The sequence below is a fragment of the Urocitellus parryii genome, chromosome X (assembly GCF_045843805.1).
Source record: "Urocitellus parryii isolate mUroPar1 chromosome X, mUroPar1.hap1, whole genome shotgun sequence".
NCBI classification, from domain to species: Eukaryota; Metazoa; Chordata; class Mammalia; order Rodentia; family Sciuridae; genus Urocitellus; species Urocitellus parryii.
In genome coordinates this window covers 45055251-45073436 of record NC_135547.1, presented here as the reverse complement: position 1 = coordinate 45073436, position 18186 = coordinate 45055251, and positions in this window count along the sequence as shown.

The following is an 18186-nucleotide window of genomic DNA, read 5'->3' as shown; positions in this document are numbered from 1 at the left end:
AATTTTCTCCTACCCTCTCAATAGAGTATGGGGAAGAAGAGGAAAAACCACACACATTTTCCTTATTTAAAGAACTTAGGGTCTTCTTGTATTACCTGCAGGTTGAGAATAGAGGAACATGTACCCTCCAAGCCCTTAACAAGTGATTTATCATATACAGGAACAATGCTAATGGCATATTCAATAGACATATACATGTGAGAAAAAACAGATATACCTGGACCACAGTGCCAGTCCAATCCACAAACTCTTAAGTGACCTTGCGTAAGACACCACATACCTTATCTGCCTCATCCATCACTGAGGGTCAGGCCATCCCTGCCTCCCAACCATGGAAGTATAGAGAGCAAAACTATGTGATTCCCATCTTAAAAATCACTCTGAGTTCATAAAGGGGAAATAATTCACTTTGGAGGTCCAAGGAATTACTGAACAGTCAGTTGTTTAATGCATATCTGTGAGGAGTGTTACTTTTAAAAATATTTATTATCCTTTGTTTTTACAATTATTATCTTTTTTATTTTCTCAAACACACCATCTGCTTTAAGGCACAATAGCTACCCAAGCACCACATCCTCCCAAAGACATACATTCCTGACCCAATATTACCCAAAATAGGATGACAGAGTTCAACTGTGGTGTGTTTCTTCTTCCTGAGTGTGCTGGTTAGGATTTTAGCTCTGACTGCTACTTAAAAACTGCATAAGAGATCCCTAAAAAACAAAACAAAACAAAACTGCATGACTTTGAATATTTTTAGTAAACCTTGTGGTCACTATAATGCCTCCTCTGCAAACCTGGGATTATGTAGTACTTATCCTTAATTACTTAAGACAAAATGTTTGAAAACAAACATTACTTTCTGTTTTCTGTTTTATGAAAACGGATTGGGATGCCATTATTTTTTTTAAAATCTACTGCAAAGATTTTGCAACATCTGGCTCTGTGCTCTTGGGTCTGTACCTCAGGTTCCTCTTCTGTAATGAGGAGAAAACATTTGTCTCTACCTCATAGATTGTCACTTTGAGAATTACTTGAGGTAATACCTGAAAACCCTTAGAAGTGTGCTAGTTACAAGCTAAAAAATGATCAATATCCTGAGCTGTTGCATAAAAGCTTGCAAGTTGAGTTTCTATGGTTTTGATGGTTTTAGAGTTTGAATCTCTTTAATAAAGGGCAATAGACTTACAAGTGATTTTTTTCAATTTTTTTAGTTGTAGATGGGCACTATCGTTTTTTAAAAATTTATTTTGATGTGATACTGAGGATTGAACCCACTGCCTCACACACGCTATGCAAACATGCTACCACTGAGCTACAACCCCAACCATTACGTGAATCTATTTGTTAACTGACACATAATATTAAATCACTAAATAGCACTACAACTACTATTGGATAACTGAACTAACTATTCTCAGAATATCAGGCACAAGGAGCAACTGATCTCAGAAAACAGAATCACAAGCCAGTCGGGATGGCACACACCTGTAATCCCAGTGACTCATGAGAATAAGGCAGGACAATTGCAAGGCCAAGGTTAGCTTCAGCAACTTAGGGAAATCCTGTCTCAAAATAAAAAAATATAAAGGATTAGGGTTGTGACTCAGTGGTAAAGAAGTTAAATCACCAGTACAAAAGAAAGGAAGAAAGGAAGCATGGATGAGGTGCCACTATTCATATCTCCACATGACCAAATAAGACCAGTGTTCTTTGATTCTGTCTCATTCCTACCATACCCCCCATGCACAGCCACTACAGGTCCCTCCTGCCATACCTCAGGACAAACCCTGTCCAGGAGTATCCCTCCCTCTGCATATTGCTACAGCAGATCCCATCCCTCTCATGGACTTGGGCAATATTCTCCAAATGATTATCACCGCAGGCTTTTTAATCTCTTTCTAATCCATTCACAGACTCACCTGAGAAAAAGAAACAGATCATGGCATGCCCATACTCACTCCACACTCAGAATAAAATCTAAACTCCTTACTCAGCCCAAACCCTATGGCTCCAGCTGCCCTCTCCACTTCACCTTTCACCAGTCTTCACATTGTCCACCAGGATCCAGCCACTGAGCTTTCACTCTGATCCTGGATCAACAGGTATCCACACAAAACACAGGGACAGAATGGCCTGTTCCATACCTGGCTTCCTCTTGGCATTTAGGACTCAATTCAAATGCCACTTTCTGAAAAGGAACTTCACTGACAACCCCATCTATCATGATCTCTGTCCAGGTTCTTTTCTACCTAAGTGTTTATTTAATTCAAAGCACAAATCTTGTATGAAATTACCCTTATTGATTTGTTTCCCTATTAGCAGTTTTCCCAAACTAAAATGACAGCTCCAGAGAGCCTGTTTCCCCAGAACCTATATTAGAGCCATGTATATAAATTACAGAATAACTATTGTTTAAAGTAAGGAAGTACTACATATTTGATGAACAGACAAGACACAGATATTTAAAGGTGAGTAGCAGCAGCAACTATTAATGGAATTAGACATTAAATGATTCAAAAGTTTAGCAGACATTTTTGGAAAATCCACAGCATTGCTTTCCAAACCTGCATAAATACCAGAAGCAACTAGAGGAAAGATGATAATGTAGACCTGCCACCCCATCTCCATGGTTTTGCTTCAGCAGACTTAGGGTTGAACTAAACATCTGCTATTTTTAACAAGAACTCTTCGATGTTCTTGATGAAGTAGTCAATGGCCACACTTTAAAGAAAGTCTGACCTCAAGAGCTGACATTTAAATACAATTGGTTTTTAAAATTTTTTTATTGTTTTCTATTTGACTTTATTTTTAATTTTTGGTATTTCATTTATTTATTCACTTATTTTTACAGTTAATATGATTGAACCCAGGAATGCTCTACTGAGACAGAAATTTGGGGATAAAAGAAAAGATACTGCGTTTCAAAAGAAGTACCCATAAACCATTGAAATGAGGAAAACAACAACAAACAATTGCAACTTCTGAGTGACATGCCCTTGGCCTGTGCCCTTGACTAATGCCCTTGTAACATGTGGACGATGTACAAGTACAGGGAAAACTGGCACAAAATTATGAAGTTCCACCCTGGCTCTACTGCTAGTCCACACCCTAGGAACTGTCCATATATGAATATTAACACCCTACACCAATGGGTAGTTGTCTCTCCCTCTGGAGACTGGCATGTGCAAAAATTCTTTTCAGTCATGAAGGCCAAGAACCCTGCTAGTCCTGACTCAAGATTCCCCTTCCTCTGGGAACTCCTAGGACCTATCTACAAAGACATGTCTTCTGCCATGACACTACTACTTAGCTGTACCCGCAGGGCTCTTTATTTTTATTTTGAGACAAGTATCTCACTAAGGTGTCCATTTAGCCTTCAACTTGATACCCCTGCCTCAGACTCCTAAGCAGCTGTGATTATACGCGTCCACGACCATGCCCATCTTAAGTGTCATTAATTTAGTGCCTACCAAGAAATGTTCTGGAACATCTGGAGTGTCCCTGTTAATGAAATTATTGGGCAGTGCCCTGGTTTCTCTCTCCACCTGAGACCTCTGGCTGCTTTCTAACAAGGGACTATAGTTTCTAACTACAGCCCAACTTCAGAGTATTTCTGATGTTTGAGAATGCTGGGAATTGTTATCCTGTTGAACACACAAGTTTGGTGGAAGGGAAGTGACATACCTTTGTGTACCTATGACCTCTTCACTCTTGTTCCAGTAACCTCTCCAGCAGATTCCATAGCAAACTTGGTTCTTCTCCAAGAGCCCCTTGTTCTGGAGTACAGCATTCCCACCCTTCTCTGATGTTATACTCTAGAAGGGAGAGTAAAGGGAAATAAAGCACATGGGACATAGAGGAACATATGAGGATGGGAAAGCACATGAAACATGGGATCTGGTGGCGACAACCTGCCTGTTCCTACTCATTCAACTGAAGGCTGCACAACCCTCTTCCCAGTTCCATCCCACAACAAGAGAGACAGGCAAAATATTTGAACTCTGCTAAAGAAAACATATGAATGTCAAGTATGAAAAAAATGCTCAACATCATTAATCATTAGCCAAAATAGGAGAAAAATTACAATGAGATGTAAGTACTTTCCCAGGAGGATGGCCAAAATTAAAAAGACTGAGCATACCAATCACTGACAAGATTGTGGAGGATACACCTCTCACACACTGCTGCTGGCAGTGCAAAAGGGTATAACCACAGCAGTCAGTTTGGCAGTTTCTTACCATGCTAATCTTATATCACAATATGATCCATTCATGTACTCCTAAACATTTGCCCTAGGGGTAAAAATCATATTTCCATGAAATTACTTATTCAAAAGTGCTGACAGTGGCTTCATTTACAAAAGCCCCAAATTGGAAATAACCAAAATATCCAATAACAGGTAAATGTATAAAACAGACTGTAGTATATCCAAATACTGGAATACTATTTGGCAATTAAAAAGAATGAATCATATTGGGAAAATAGCTCAGGGTTGGAGCACTTGCCTAACAAGTATTAAGTCCTGAGTTCAATCCCCAGCACTGTAAAATAAATAAATAAATAAATAAATAAATAAATAAATAAATAAATAAATAAGAATGCACCATCAATAAACACAAGAAGATGGGTAAATCTAAAAATAAACAGGATGAGTTTAAGAAGCCAAATAAAAATCAAAAACACATTCATAATTCCATTTAAATAGATTTCTGGAACATGAAACCTAATCTGTAGCAACAGAAGAGCTTGGCTTGCCTGGGGACAGAGCATTTGGTTTAGTATGAAAGCTAGGTACTATAGAACTTAAGATGTTATGTCCTGGGAAATAATAAGAATAATATTTAGATCTACCTGGTTACTTTAAGGACCATAGCTCGGTATTATTATAATAGAGCAAATATATGGCATTATTTTTGAAAATACTAAGTTCTCATACTTGACATTTTAAATAACACTTGATTATTTCCTGGCTTCTTTAAAAATGTCATTACTGAGTCAGTCTCAGTGTCCATTTGGGAGGCTCAGACAGGTGAATTCCAAGTTCCAGGACAGCCTAAACAACTTAGCCTGGTCCTAAGCAACTTAGTGAAACCCTATCTCAAAATAAAATAAAAATAAATAAACAAAAAGGGTGGGGAATGTGGCTCAGTAGCAAGGCACTCCTGGCTTCAATGTTCAGTACCAACGGACAAAAACGCGGTGACCATGAAAAAATGCATGGTCATATTACAATCTCAGATTGTAAAGACCACCATCAAACCAACTACATACTCTTCATCAATCTAAGAGACATGGGAATCACTATTAGGAAAGCAGGTGTTATCATTGAAGGTTCCCAAAGTCCTGTGGGTGAGCATTCCTACCTCATTTTACAGAGGACAAGCTGGGCTCACAGAGAGCTGTTCCCTGTCTTATCCTCTGTCCTTTACATGGAAAGTAGGTCCAGGACACCCTGGAACAGGATATCATGCTGCCTTGGGCCCAGGAGAATCCACATCTCTCTCCATCTGGAATCAGCAGAGCACTCCCACATCCTAGGAGGGTTCAACTCCCACAAATGACACCCACAACCTCCCCCGAATCCAACACCTGGAGGCTCAGTTCTGCCCTACAACCAGAACAAGTCAGTTTCCTTTAGAATGTCATCAGTCACCATAATGACATCAGGTTTCTATGGCAACTGTGATGCGCAGTTTGGTCCTCTGCACTAGAAATGCCTCTGCGCAAGCCTCCTCTTTGTCCCCTTGTCTTCTCTGAAATCAAAACACCTTCAATCTTTAGGCCACCACCTGAGAAAGTGCACTAATTAGAGGAACTAGGCTCAGACTCAGACAATGGGGACAACTCTGCCCACACCCTCAGATGAGTCCAGACACCTGAAGGTGAGGCTGCCGGCTCTTACCGCAGGTCATGGAAGTCTCTAATAAAAAGCCATCACAATCCCCAGGATGACGTCAGGTTACTATGGCAACCGAGAGTTCAGGCTGATTCAAGGAAATGGAAATGTTTCTTCTCGGCTCTTTGTTTTCCTCCATCTTATGTATACGACATATTTCACATATGTGCATTTCTAACAATAAAGATAGTGTTTCCTCTTTAGGCCTCATATGTGGAAGCTAGAGCAAAATAATTAAGTTTTCATCCTTTTGCTATTCAAATAGTGCAATACTCTAAAATCTAAAATGCAATATCTAAAATATCTAAATCTATTTGTGTCAGTGCCAGCATATTTTCAGGATATATATTTCTGAGTCATAGTGTAAGGGCATATGTTAAATTGATATGATTTATCAAATTTCTCATCATAATGATTATGTTAGTTTCCTATGGCTCATGTAATAAATTACCATAAGCTTTGGGTCATTATAAACAGAAAGATTTTCTCACAGTTTTGGATGCTACAAGTCCAAAATTAGTTTTCCAGGGCCCAAATCCAAGTGTTGGCAGGGTTGTCCTCCTTCTGGAGATAATTCCTTTGGTCTGTAGATGGCCCTCTTTCCACTCAGATTTAGTCACATTATAAATTTCTAAAAATGTCTATGTCTGGGTAGTCTGTTCTGTTTCATTTATCTTTCTCTCAATTCATGTTCCAATAAAGTAAATATAAGAATAATTTTTATGTCATGTACACCTTTTGATTGGTATACTTGAACCTGACCTCCTTTTGGAGATAATAAGCCTCCTTGCCTCTTCAAGCCTTCACCGACTTCTGGCCTTCCTTTACTTGTGGCTGTATCACTCCAGTCTCTGCACCTTAATCCCATTACTATTCCCTCTTTTATCTGTGTCAATCCTTCCTCTGTTTCTCTCTTACAAGGACACTTGCCAGTTACATTTAGGGTCCACCTAGATAATCTCCCGATTTCAAGATCATTATAAATTAGGATTTAAAGGTTCTAAGGATTAAGATCTGATATCATGTTGGGGTATGAAAATACAAGTTTCTCCACAGACTCACCAACTGTATGTATTGGCAAACATTGGATCTTTGCCAATATAACAGTTGAGAGGCTTAAGCCTCTGGTCCTTTGTTTAAAAACAAGTTATATTTTTTTCAGTTAACGGTATGTATTGTTGTGTATGTGATCCCTTCACCCCCTCCCCTACCCCCTACGGTACTGAGGATTGGAACTGGAAGCATCCTACCACTGAGATGCATTCTCAACGCTTTTTCTAAATTTTTATTTTGAGACAGGGTCTTAATATATTCCCCAGACTGGCCTGGAACTTGCAATTCTCATGCCTCAGCCTCGCAAATTGCTGAGATTAAGAGGTGCCCCACTGTGAATGACTGTTTATATTTCTTACATATCTTGGATAGGGTTGTTGCTTTTTTAATGCCTCTATATTGGTAAGAATTTATACAGAGTATATCATCATTTTGTTGAAGATGTCTTCCTCAGTGTCATTTTAATAGGTGGTCATGTCTTTGCTATGCAGGTTTTGTCATTGCTAATATCTTTTAAAATTTTATTGGTGCAATATAATTGTACATAATGTTGGGACTCATTGTGATATATTGAAACATGCATATAACATAATTTGGTGAATTTCATTTCCCAGGCATAATTTTTTATTTAAAAATTGTTTTTAGTTATAGATGGACACAATATCTTTGTTTTATTTGCTTTTTATGTGGTACTAGAATCGAACCCAGTGCTTTGCATGTGCTAGGTGAGCACTCTACGATTGAGCCACAACCCCAGCCCTCCCAGTCATAAATTTTTTTAATATCTTTATTTATTTATTTTTTATGTGGTGCTGAGGATCGAACCCAGTGCTTCATACCTTCACATGTACGAGGCAGGCGCTTTACCACTGAACTACAGTCCCAGCCCCCAGTTATAATTTTTAAGGCATCAAACATATCAATCTTTGTACTTATTGCTCCTGGATTTGACTCATATTAAGGAACGTTGCCTCCTCTCATCAATTATACAGGAGTTCACTCACATTTTTTCCTAATAATTAAATATATTTTTCAGATTTAATTCAAAACTATTTGGATCTTACCCGACTGTAAAATGAAACAAAAAGGTCTTTTTTATTGTTTTAGCCATATGATTTTCTAGCTAACACATTACCACTTCTTAAATCATCCATTATATCTCTAATGATTTTAAATGCTGCCTTAGTCACATTATAAATTTCTAAATATGTCTATATCTGATTAGTCTATTCTGTTTCATTGATCTTTCTCTCAATTCATGCTCCATTAAAGTAAATGTAATTTTTCCGTCATGTACACCTTTTGCTTGGGCATAGAAAGAGAATGAACTTTCTGTCTGGAAGCCATAGGATTCCCTTTTCCACTCGGGATTTGAAAAATCTGTTAGATTGGCCACAGCCCCATCCTCTCACTTTTCATGTCTGCATGTTCAAGTTGCAGTTCAGCATTCTGCCATGAGGTGTCACCAACATGTCAACATATAGAATGTCTGAAGATGTTTATGTAATGAGCAAAAAATACAGTACCTTCTTTAAGATGCAGTTTATGAACTTAAGTAGAGAATAAGTTTATTTGACAGAAAAACTGGTAGGTGTAAAAGAAAACTGTAAGAATTTAAGCTTTGGAGCATCCATACAGTAAAACAGCAAGGCAGCCTTAGGGCACCTTGGCTGTCAGCAGCAGGCACCAGGCATTCCAGGGCAGGTAGGAACAGGTAACAGAGGATGGGGCACCACATTGGGGTCTGTGAAGATGTTTCCATAGTGTCTAGGAGAGGGGATGACTGAGAGCAGGTGAGAGAAGGTCAGAGAAGCCTGTATGGGATGTGGTAACAGAGGGTTTTCCCCTCTGCTGTCTGAGGGACCCCTCTACTGTATGGACTCCTCAACTAGGGAATGAAGGAAGGAAGGAACAGATAAATCAGTGAACATGATGTAGATTTATGGTCAATAGAAAATGGAACTATTTTAACATACATGTGAATTTTCTGGGCATAACTGCTGTAAGAATAAACAAAGCATCCCAAGACATTTATCATCTCTTGATAAATGCAGGATTTCGCCATTATGTACTAGTAAGTCAAGGATAACCCCATAGTATACTGATCCATCATGTAGAGAAAGGGTAGTGCTTTTTTCTAAGGTTAGTTTTTCTAAGTATGTTTGGACATCAAGATAATTAGAGCCAGGTTCTGTGGCATGCACCGTAATCCGTTTCTTAAGGAGGCTGAGCAAGAAGATCACCAAGTTTGAGGACAACTTGGCAACATAACAAGAGGAGACTCTGTCTCAACATAAAATAAAAATTTTAAAAGGGCTGGGGAAGTAGTTCAGTAGTAAAAGGCTCATGTGCAAGGCCCTAGATTTAATCACCAGTAACACACACACATACACATACACACACACACACACACACACACACACAAACATCAGCTGGAGAGAATTCTGTAGTCACTTTATTAATCTTTTAAAATATTTTTGTTATAGAAGGACACAATACCTTTATTTATTTTTATGTAGTGCTGAGGATCGAACCCAGTGCCTCACATGTGCTAGCACTCTACCACTGAGTTACAACCCCAGTCCTATTAATCTTTTTTTAAAAACACATACAAACTATGAAATTATCTAATTTGTATAACTTTTACTTGTAAGTATTTATAAAAATGGCTCCCAGTCACTGAACTATTACCGTGAACCTAGCATCATTCTATGGGTTCTCATTTATTTTGTCAATTATCAAAGCATTGTTCCATCAGGAACAAGACAATAATGCCTATTTTTGCCACTTCTACTAAACATAGTATTAGAAGTTCATATTCAAAATATAGAAAACAGCAGGGCTCCAACTTCCGGAGTGGGAATAAGGTGACTTGGGTCTGGGATCCCTTCGTTTCCCAACATCCCAGGGAGGCTCAGCCCCCACCATGGAGTACCCACACCCTCCGATAAATTCAAACACCTGGAAGCTGGGCTCTGCTCTCCAACAAGAGCAAGTTGGTCTCCTTGGAATGCTGTCAATGTCACCATAATGAAGTCAGGTTTCTAAGGCAACCACTAGGTCAGCCTGTTACATCAAACTGGAATTGTTTCTTCTTGGCTTTTTGTCTTCTTGCTTTTCACTAAGGGGGAAAAAATGCCTTCACTCTTCAGGCAACCACCTGAGAAAGCACACTAATTAGAGGGACTAGGCTTGGGCTTAGGCAATTTTGAGAACTTTGCCCAATTTGGTGGTACAAATCATGTATCTATTGTCAGGAATTGTGTTTGCTTTAAAAGTGACACTAGGTGAGTGGTACCAGCACACAAGATAACTGGGAATAGCTCTAGGGCTCTTGGAGATGAGCTAGCCCTCTGTAGGTGAGCATGTAAAATATTCCATTCTAAGCAGTTAGCCATCTGGTAGAAAGTAAGAGACAGTCCATAATTACTCAACTATGATCTAGGAACACCTAAAAAAGGTCATTTGGGGAATCTCAAGATATTTCAGGGAGGCAGGACTAGAATGATATAGTTCTTTAGTATGCAGAAACCTAGACAAGTTACCCATACATAGGTTGATCCTGAGGAATTCTTAATCTCCATCCCTGATAGTCTTCAATGTGAAAAACCGCCCACAAAAAAAAAAAAAAAACACATTTGATGCTTCAAACCTGAGATATGTGACCAAAGACTAAGATCATCATATGAACTTTATTCCTATAAAGGTGACATTGGAGAATGTGACTTAGTTTACTTGCACCTGAGCTTCCTACCAATGATCCCCAGAACTGGGTAGATTTATCCAACCAGCAGTGCTATATTGGGGCACTAACAAAGGCCAAGGACTGCAATGCATATTTATCAGTTGTCTATGGAAGGAGTCCTGTCTGTGTGTGCCTAACAAAAGTAACTTGCCAAGGGCTATCCCTGAAGCAGGAGAGTATTTCAGGACAACACTTCTTAAGGTGAATAAATGTCCCTTGTTATTATTGCACATTTATCATACAACCAGAAGATTCAGGACTGTTACGATGCCTATTATCCCCAATCTGTTCTATAGATTCAATATAAACTCAATTAAAAACTCTATCCCTGAATTTGAAACAAATTGATAGACTAATTCTAAAATTCATGTGGAAATTCAAAGGTCATTTGAAAAAAAAAAAAGAGGACAAATGCTCCTGATTTCAAGACTTACTATAAACCAATGGCAATCAAGACAGTATGCTCTTGGCATCAATACAGAAGAGTAGATCAAAAGAAAAGAAAAAGGAATTCAGAAGCCCATCCTCATGTATGTATAAGGACAACTATTTGACAAAGATACAAAGGCATCTCAGTTGATAAAGGATGCTCTTTTCAAAAATAATACTGGAGGGGTGGGGTTGTGGCTCAGCAGTAGAGCGCTCACCTAGCACGTGTAAGGCCCTATGTTTGATCCTCAGCACCACATTAAAATAAATAAATAAAATAAAGGTATTGTTTCCAACTGCAACTAAAAATTTTTTTAAAAAATAATGCTAGAAATTTTGGATATTTGCCTGACAAAAGTTAACTCTAATCCATATATTGCATCACATATAAAGGTAACTCTGGATTACAGATGTAAATATAAAACTAAAACTTTTAGCAGAAGACTCAGGAGAAAATCCTTTTGCTTTTTGTCTAAGATATCATAAATGAGATATCAGAAACACAATCCATAAGTGAACAAATTGATAAACTAAACTTTCTCAAATTAAAAAAATGTTTGCTCTTCCAAAGACACTGTTGAAAAAATGAAAAGAGAAACAACTGACCTGCAGAAAATGTTTTCAATTTGTATATCTTATAAAGATATTTCTAGACCATAGAAAATCTTTCTAAAGTGAATGAAATAGACACTGTAATAAATATATGGGCAAATATTCGAAATGACATTTTCAAAAGAAGATATACATGTGTCAATTAAGCATATAAACAGTAACAATCATTAGTAATTAATGAAATGTTAATGTAAACTACAATGAGATAACACTACTCTATTCTTATAAAGCTAACCTCATGACCCCATCTAAACCTAATTACCTCTTAAAGGTCACACATCCAAATAATATCACACTGGGCAGTAGGGCTTCAACATATCAATTCAGGGATAGGGATAAATTCATTCAGTCTGTGTAGTATCCTATTTTGGGGAAAGTTTAATAACTCTAAATTGGCATATTAATTTTCAAAATATTTATTATAATCTTAAATTTGTAGATGAATCTATTAAGAATTTTTCTTTTAGTGTATATAAAATGGATATTTAGATGTTTCACAAAAGAACTGTTTCCCATACACAAGTTTTCCTCTAGTAGACAGTATGCACTGAATACTCTGGAAAGTAATTCCCAAATCTCCATAAATAATGCTGCTGTTTCATATATTCATGTCTATGATAATTTTGAAAGCTAAAACAAATATGTAAGCTCAATAAAAAAGCCAGATCAAAAAGTGCATGCCATCTGAATCCATTTATATAAATGTATAAGAAATCAAAACTAAACTATTAACAAAAGATAAGTAGTTTCCTGGAGACAGAGCACAGCAAGGAGAGAAGGTTCAGGAAATGTGATGTTGGATGAATATAATCAAAGTAGTACTTAAAAGCATCTGATCATTTGAAAGATGTAACTGGGTATCCCTATTTGCCTATAATAGGGCAAATATACAAGTAATTGTTATCTTACAACTTTTCAATTCTTATAAAAGTGACATTTTATGCTAACTCTTGGAACATTTCTGGCTTAAAAATAACCATTAGACAATAAATAAAACCATAGTTACTCCAGAAGAATTCATATTAAAATTACAAATTGCTAGAAGGGAACAAGTTATACGATATTTAAATTCAACATATTTCCATACCCATGTGAGAGGTATACATAAAAGCAGAGAGCAAATAAAACAGATAACCTGGATCAGAGGGTATAGTATGATTAGATAGAGCACATGCTTAGAATGCATGAGGCCTGGGTTCAATCCATGGCACCAAAAAATAAATAAAATAGATGGCATACAAAAAGACAGTGAAGTTCTATAATGTATTTATGTATGTATAAACAATAGAACAGATTTGAACACAAATGACCAAATATATTGTTTTGTTTTGTTTTGTTTTCAAATATATTGATATATATATATATCCATAAAAATGTAAATGGATATAATTTAATAATTAAAAGTAAACGACTTTCAGATTACCTATTGAAGTAAAATTTAAAAGAATTGCTTTTCAAGACATATACCTAAAACAAAGGCAATTAAATGCCACATTAAGCTGAACACAGTAGCCATCATATGTAATTTCAGGGACATAGGAGACTGAGGCATGGGGGTCACAAATTCAAAGCCAACCTTGTCATTTATAAAGGCAATGGCAGAGGAAATTGGCATGAAGGCATTCACCACATTATAGGGCACCAATTCACCATGTATATGTATGTAAACCAATAAATGAATGAGAGATATCCTGGGGTGTGGGGACAAGTGCATGGAGTACTGCATACATGGCATACGTTAAGGGCGTCTGAGTGACAGGCCGACTCTCCTCTTGCTAGGCGTGTGAGCTTATCCCGTAGGCACAGCCCTGGGTGTGAGGCCATGTGTTGTAGTCCCTGTGCTTGCTCCACAGCCCACTCCTCAATTGGTTGCTGCAAGGACAGTTAGCAGAGATTGCACTGGTGGTTGTCTGTAATCTGCTTATCTACTACTTGAGAATATATACATGGTAACTATGCAATAAAATCAGACCTGCTTCCTGCTTAGACTCTGGAGGTCTTAATTAGCAACTCCACAGCCACACTCTCCTCTACCCTGTTCTGTGGACCTCCTCGCTCGATGAGAGAGACCCCACTTACTGGGGTATGGGGTATACATGTTTCTCATAGTCTAGATAGTAAGGATTTAAATATCACCTCCTAGGATACTTGGTTACTTTGGCTCAATGCGCTTATCTTTCCACTTACAAAACAACACACCACAGAGGGTCCAATCCATTATCTCAGAGCCCTGTCTATTCTCCTGGGAGTCCCCCACTCTCCATTCCAATCAGGCTGGGCTCCCTCCATCCTTTTCCACACACTCCTATAAGACCTGATTATGGCCTGAGACTCAACTACTCACTGAGGAGTATCTAAGACCACCAGTGAGACATTCCCCTCAGCTTTAACAAGGTTGTGCTGCAGAGGTCACCTTAAGTCACAAGGACCTGGACCTAGACCAGTGATTACTGTGACCTCTCCACTTCCTGAGCTATTTGATGGCGATTCCCTATTCTTTCTATCATGCTAGGTCTGTCTCTATTAAAGGCATAAAGGTCACACTATGGAAAGAAGGTTACTATGGCAACTGAAATATGAATATTGGTTTTCCAAACGAGTAATGCCTCTGTTTATTCCCTTATATTCTTGCTTTTCACTAAGAGAAAAAACTTTCACCCTTCAAACTATCAAATGAGAAATCATACTAATTAGAGGAATGAGGGGACAAGTTATAGGATATTTAAATTCAACTGAATATAATTGACAACTACAGAATACGTCATCCAATGACAGCTGAATACACATTCTCAAGCTCACTTGGAGGAGTCACCAAATAAAGACCACACTCTTTGCCATAAAACACTCCTTAACATATTAGATAGTAGCAATGGTTGTACAACACAGTTTATATCCTAAACCCCACATAATTGCACAATTTAAAATGGTTAAAAGGGTGAATTTTATATTATATAAATTTTATCTCCATAAAAACTTGTGAAAAAGAAGGAAGAGGCAATAGTAGGCAGCCAGGCTGGGAAATCTCTGAGCAGAATTTCCCTCCCTGGGATAAGAATGAAAACAAAGTCAAAGAAGACTGGGTAAATCTTGTAGTATTGTGAAGGGTTTAAGCTGAAAAGAGTTATTTGTGATTAGAAAATTATGGCTATGGGATCAAAAATGTAGGTGTTAATGTTTATTAACAGAAGCATGCCTTCATTTAAATGGCTGATAGCGGCCCTGAGGAGGAATATCTAGACTATCAGTCACCCACGTATATGGAGGAAGGCAGGGTCCATCAACTAGTGGTATCTGAACTTGAGCTGTATCTTGAAGATTAGTCTAGAAGTGTCTTCACAGAGCCAGTGGCAACCCACTAATGGGTTATAAAATCAATTTATTAGGTCATTTTCATTATTTTTAAAGTAAACTAAAAATAGGCTAAAGATGAATGGAATAAATATATACTGTAGCACAAGTAGTCAGGAATTGTTCATTGGTTTCAGTTATAAATATGCATGTTTGTATTAAATTAAAATATAAAATATATTTTGTGTGAATTCTAGTAAAAATATTTTGAAAAACACCAGTCTATATAAGTAAAATGTTCTGCTGCACTTTACTAACATTATTTTGGTATAAAACAATCTATTAACATCTTCAGTAAATAGGGAAAAAAGATTATACATTTATTAGCTCATGCATATGCAAGATACTACATCTAAAGACATGTTACCTGCCTGGGGGTGATGGCACATGCATTTCATACCAGCGGCTCAGAAGGCTGAGGCAGGAAGACTGCCTAGTTCAAAGGAAGCCTCAGTAATTTAACAAAGCCCTACACAACTTACAATGATCATCTCAAAATAAAAAGCTAAGGGCTGGGTTGTAGCTCAGTGGTAGAATGCTTGCCTAGCACATGTGAGGCACTGGGTTTGATCCTCAGCACCACATAAAAATAAATAATTAATTAAAATAAAAGTGTAAAAATAAAAAGCAAAAAGGGATGCGGATGTAGCTCAGAAGTTAAGTACCCTTGGAGTCAATTCACAGTACCAAAAAAAAAAAAAATGATACATTACATGAAATGACTATAAAACAAGTTACTGAAATTTAAAATATTCATTTGATTATTACTTTTCAACAAAATCTGTGTTTGGAGTTAAATATGTATGTATGAAACAAAAAGTCTAGGACCTAACCCATCTCTAAGGTTTGGTTTTTTATCATCCTCAAAGCCGAAAAGCTTGCTTTACAAATGGAAAAAAAAATTAATATTTCTACTGTCCCTTGGCTTAGTGGTTACAGCTGTTATAACAGAATACCATACATTGGGTGGGCTTAAACAAAAATAAAGTCTTAAACCTGAAAGTGAATATGTAGTTTTTTCTTCTTTGGAGTATATTAAATGGATATTTGTTGACTCACAAAAGAATTAGTAAACTTCATATTTCCCAAACACAAGTTTGCTTATAGCAGATAATATATATATTAAGTACTTGAGAGTTTCCTAAGTGTTCAGAAATTAGTCATTTGTTCATATATTTATGTCTAAAATGATAATACAAACAATAAAATTAAATTTAAAAATTATGCTGAATGAAACAAGCAAGACCTTCTCCTATCCATCCCAAGAGACAATCTGTATGATTCCATATATAGAAAACTATAGGAAAAAAAAACTAATTTATTGACAGTAGATCAGTGGATGCCTGGGAACAGGCATGGTAAGGGAAGGGTGGGTGGGGAACAAAGAACTAAAAATATGATGTCCTGGGAATGTAGTACTAATAATATTTAACAGTATCTGGTTAATATAAAGGACCTTTTGGATTATCACTAAAAGAAAGCAAATATATAGGTTAATTAACATTTTAACATTTTAAATTCTTGTAAGTGACTTATTGATATAGCACTTGGAAAATTCCTGGTTTTAAAAAAATTTCACTCTATAATAAAACTGTGGTTACAAGGGAAGAATCCATGTTAAAATCTCAAATTGCTAAGGAAGACTCTCTAAGCAACTGCCACTTCAACACTGATCTAAAGAGATACTTGGGAGCCACTGCTTATTATACTCCATGCAGAGAAAATATCTGTATATTTACTACAAGTTCATGAAAGATCAACCTTCTTTAAGCATGACAAATCATTGTTTTCAGACTAAGAGAAACTTTCTAGATGGGCCTCAATGGTTACTACAAAGTGCAGAGGTGATAGAAGGAAAATCCACTTATTAATAATGAGATAAAAGTAGTCTCTCTACTTTCAGACTAAATTATGAACCTCATGTACACTCTTCCACCATGTACTCTGGTCCTGATCTAAGAATTACTTGAGCCAGGCATTATATTTTACCAGCATGGAAGTGTCAGGGGTTTCCTGAGTACTGCTTCAGCAGCCATCATAACCCACATCCAGAGAAACTGTCTTCTTGAGACACTTGATATGAGCTTAGTTACCAGATGAAGAGCTATCCAGAATTCAGGAATTATTATGCTTTATGGTGTAAATATTTGCCAGGCACCACACTAGCACTGGTCAATGACCAATGGCACTGGTACATTTGGGTAGGGATCATAAAAAATAGAAAATGAATTTTTCACCTAGGCTTTTTTCTTCTTCTTTCCTCATTTATCACCTTATAAAAATAAAATTAAAGGCTGGGGTTTTGGCTCAGTGGTAGAGCACTTTCCTAGCATGTGTTGGGCACTGGGTTCAATTCTCAACACCACATATAAGTAAATGAAGTCCCTTGACAACTAAAAAAATATTTAAAAAAAATAAAATTGAAAAGGAATAAAAAGGGCCTAAATTGATACAGACATTTATTATTTTTTTTTAATTTTTTGGTACTGGGTATTGAACTCAGGGGCATTCAATCATTGAGCTGCATCCCCAGGCCTATTTTGTATTTTATTTAGAGAAAGGGTCTACTGAGTTGCTTAGTGCCTCATTTTTGCTGAGGCTGGCTTTGAACTTGACATCTTCCTACCTCAGCCTCCTGAGCCACTGGGATTACAGGCATGCACCACCACACATGGCTGATATAGGCATTTATGATCCCACAAAAAGCACAGAGCTATGGGATTCTCCCATGTATCATCATTGAAGAACCCATTAATTCTGTTGCTGAGCATTCTTGCCCCCATTTTACAGAGAAGCTTGGCTGCAGACGGCAATTCCGTGTCTTATCCACCTGAACCCCTTCACATGGAAAGTAGGTCCAGGACACCCGGAGCAGGACATCACACTGTCTGAGGATAAGAGGGTCCCCCATCTCTCTCCTCTCAAGTCAGCAAAGCTATGAGTCCCAGATCAGGAATGAGACAACTTGCGTCTGGGATCCCTTCATCTCCCCACACCCCAGAGAGGCTCAGCCCTCACCACAAGGGCACCCATACCCTCCATTAAGTCCAAACACCCAGAGGTGGTAGGCTGCTTTCCAATTAGAGCAAGTTGGTTGTGT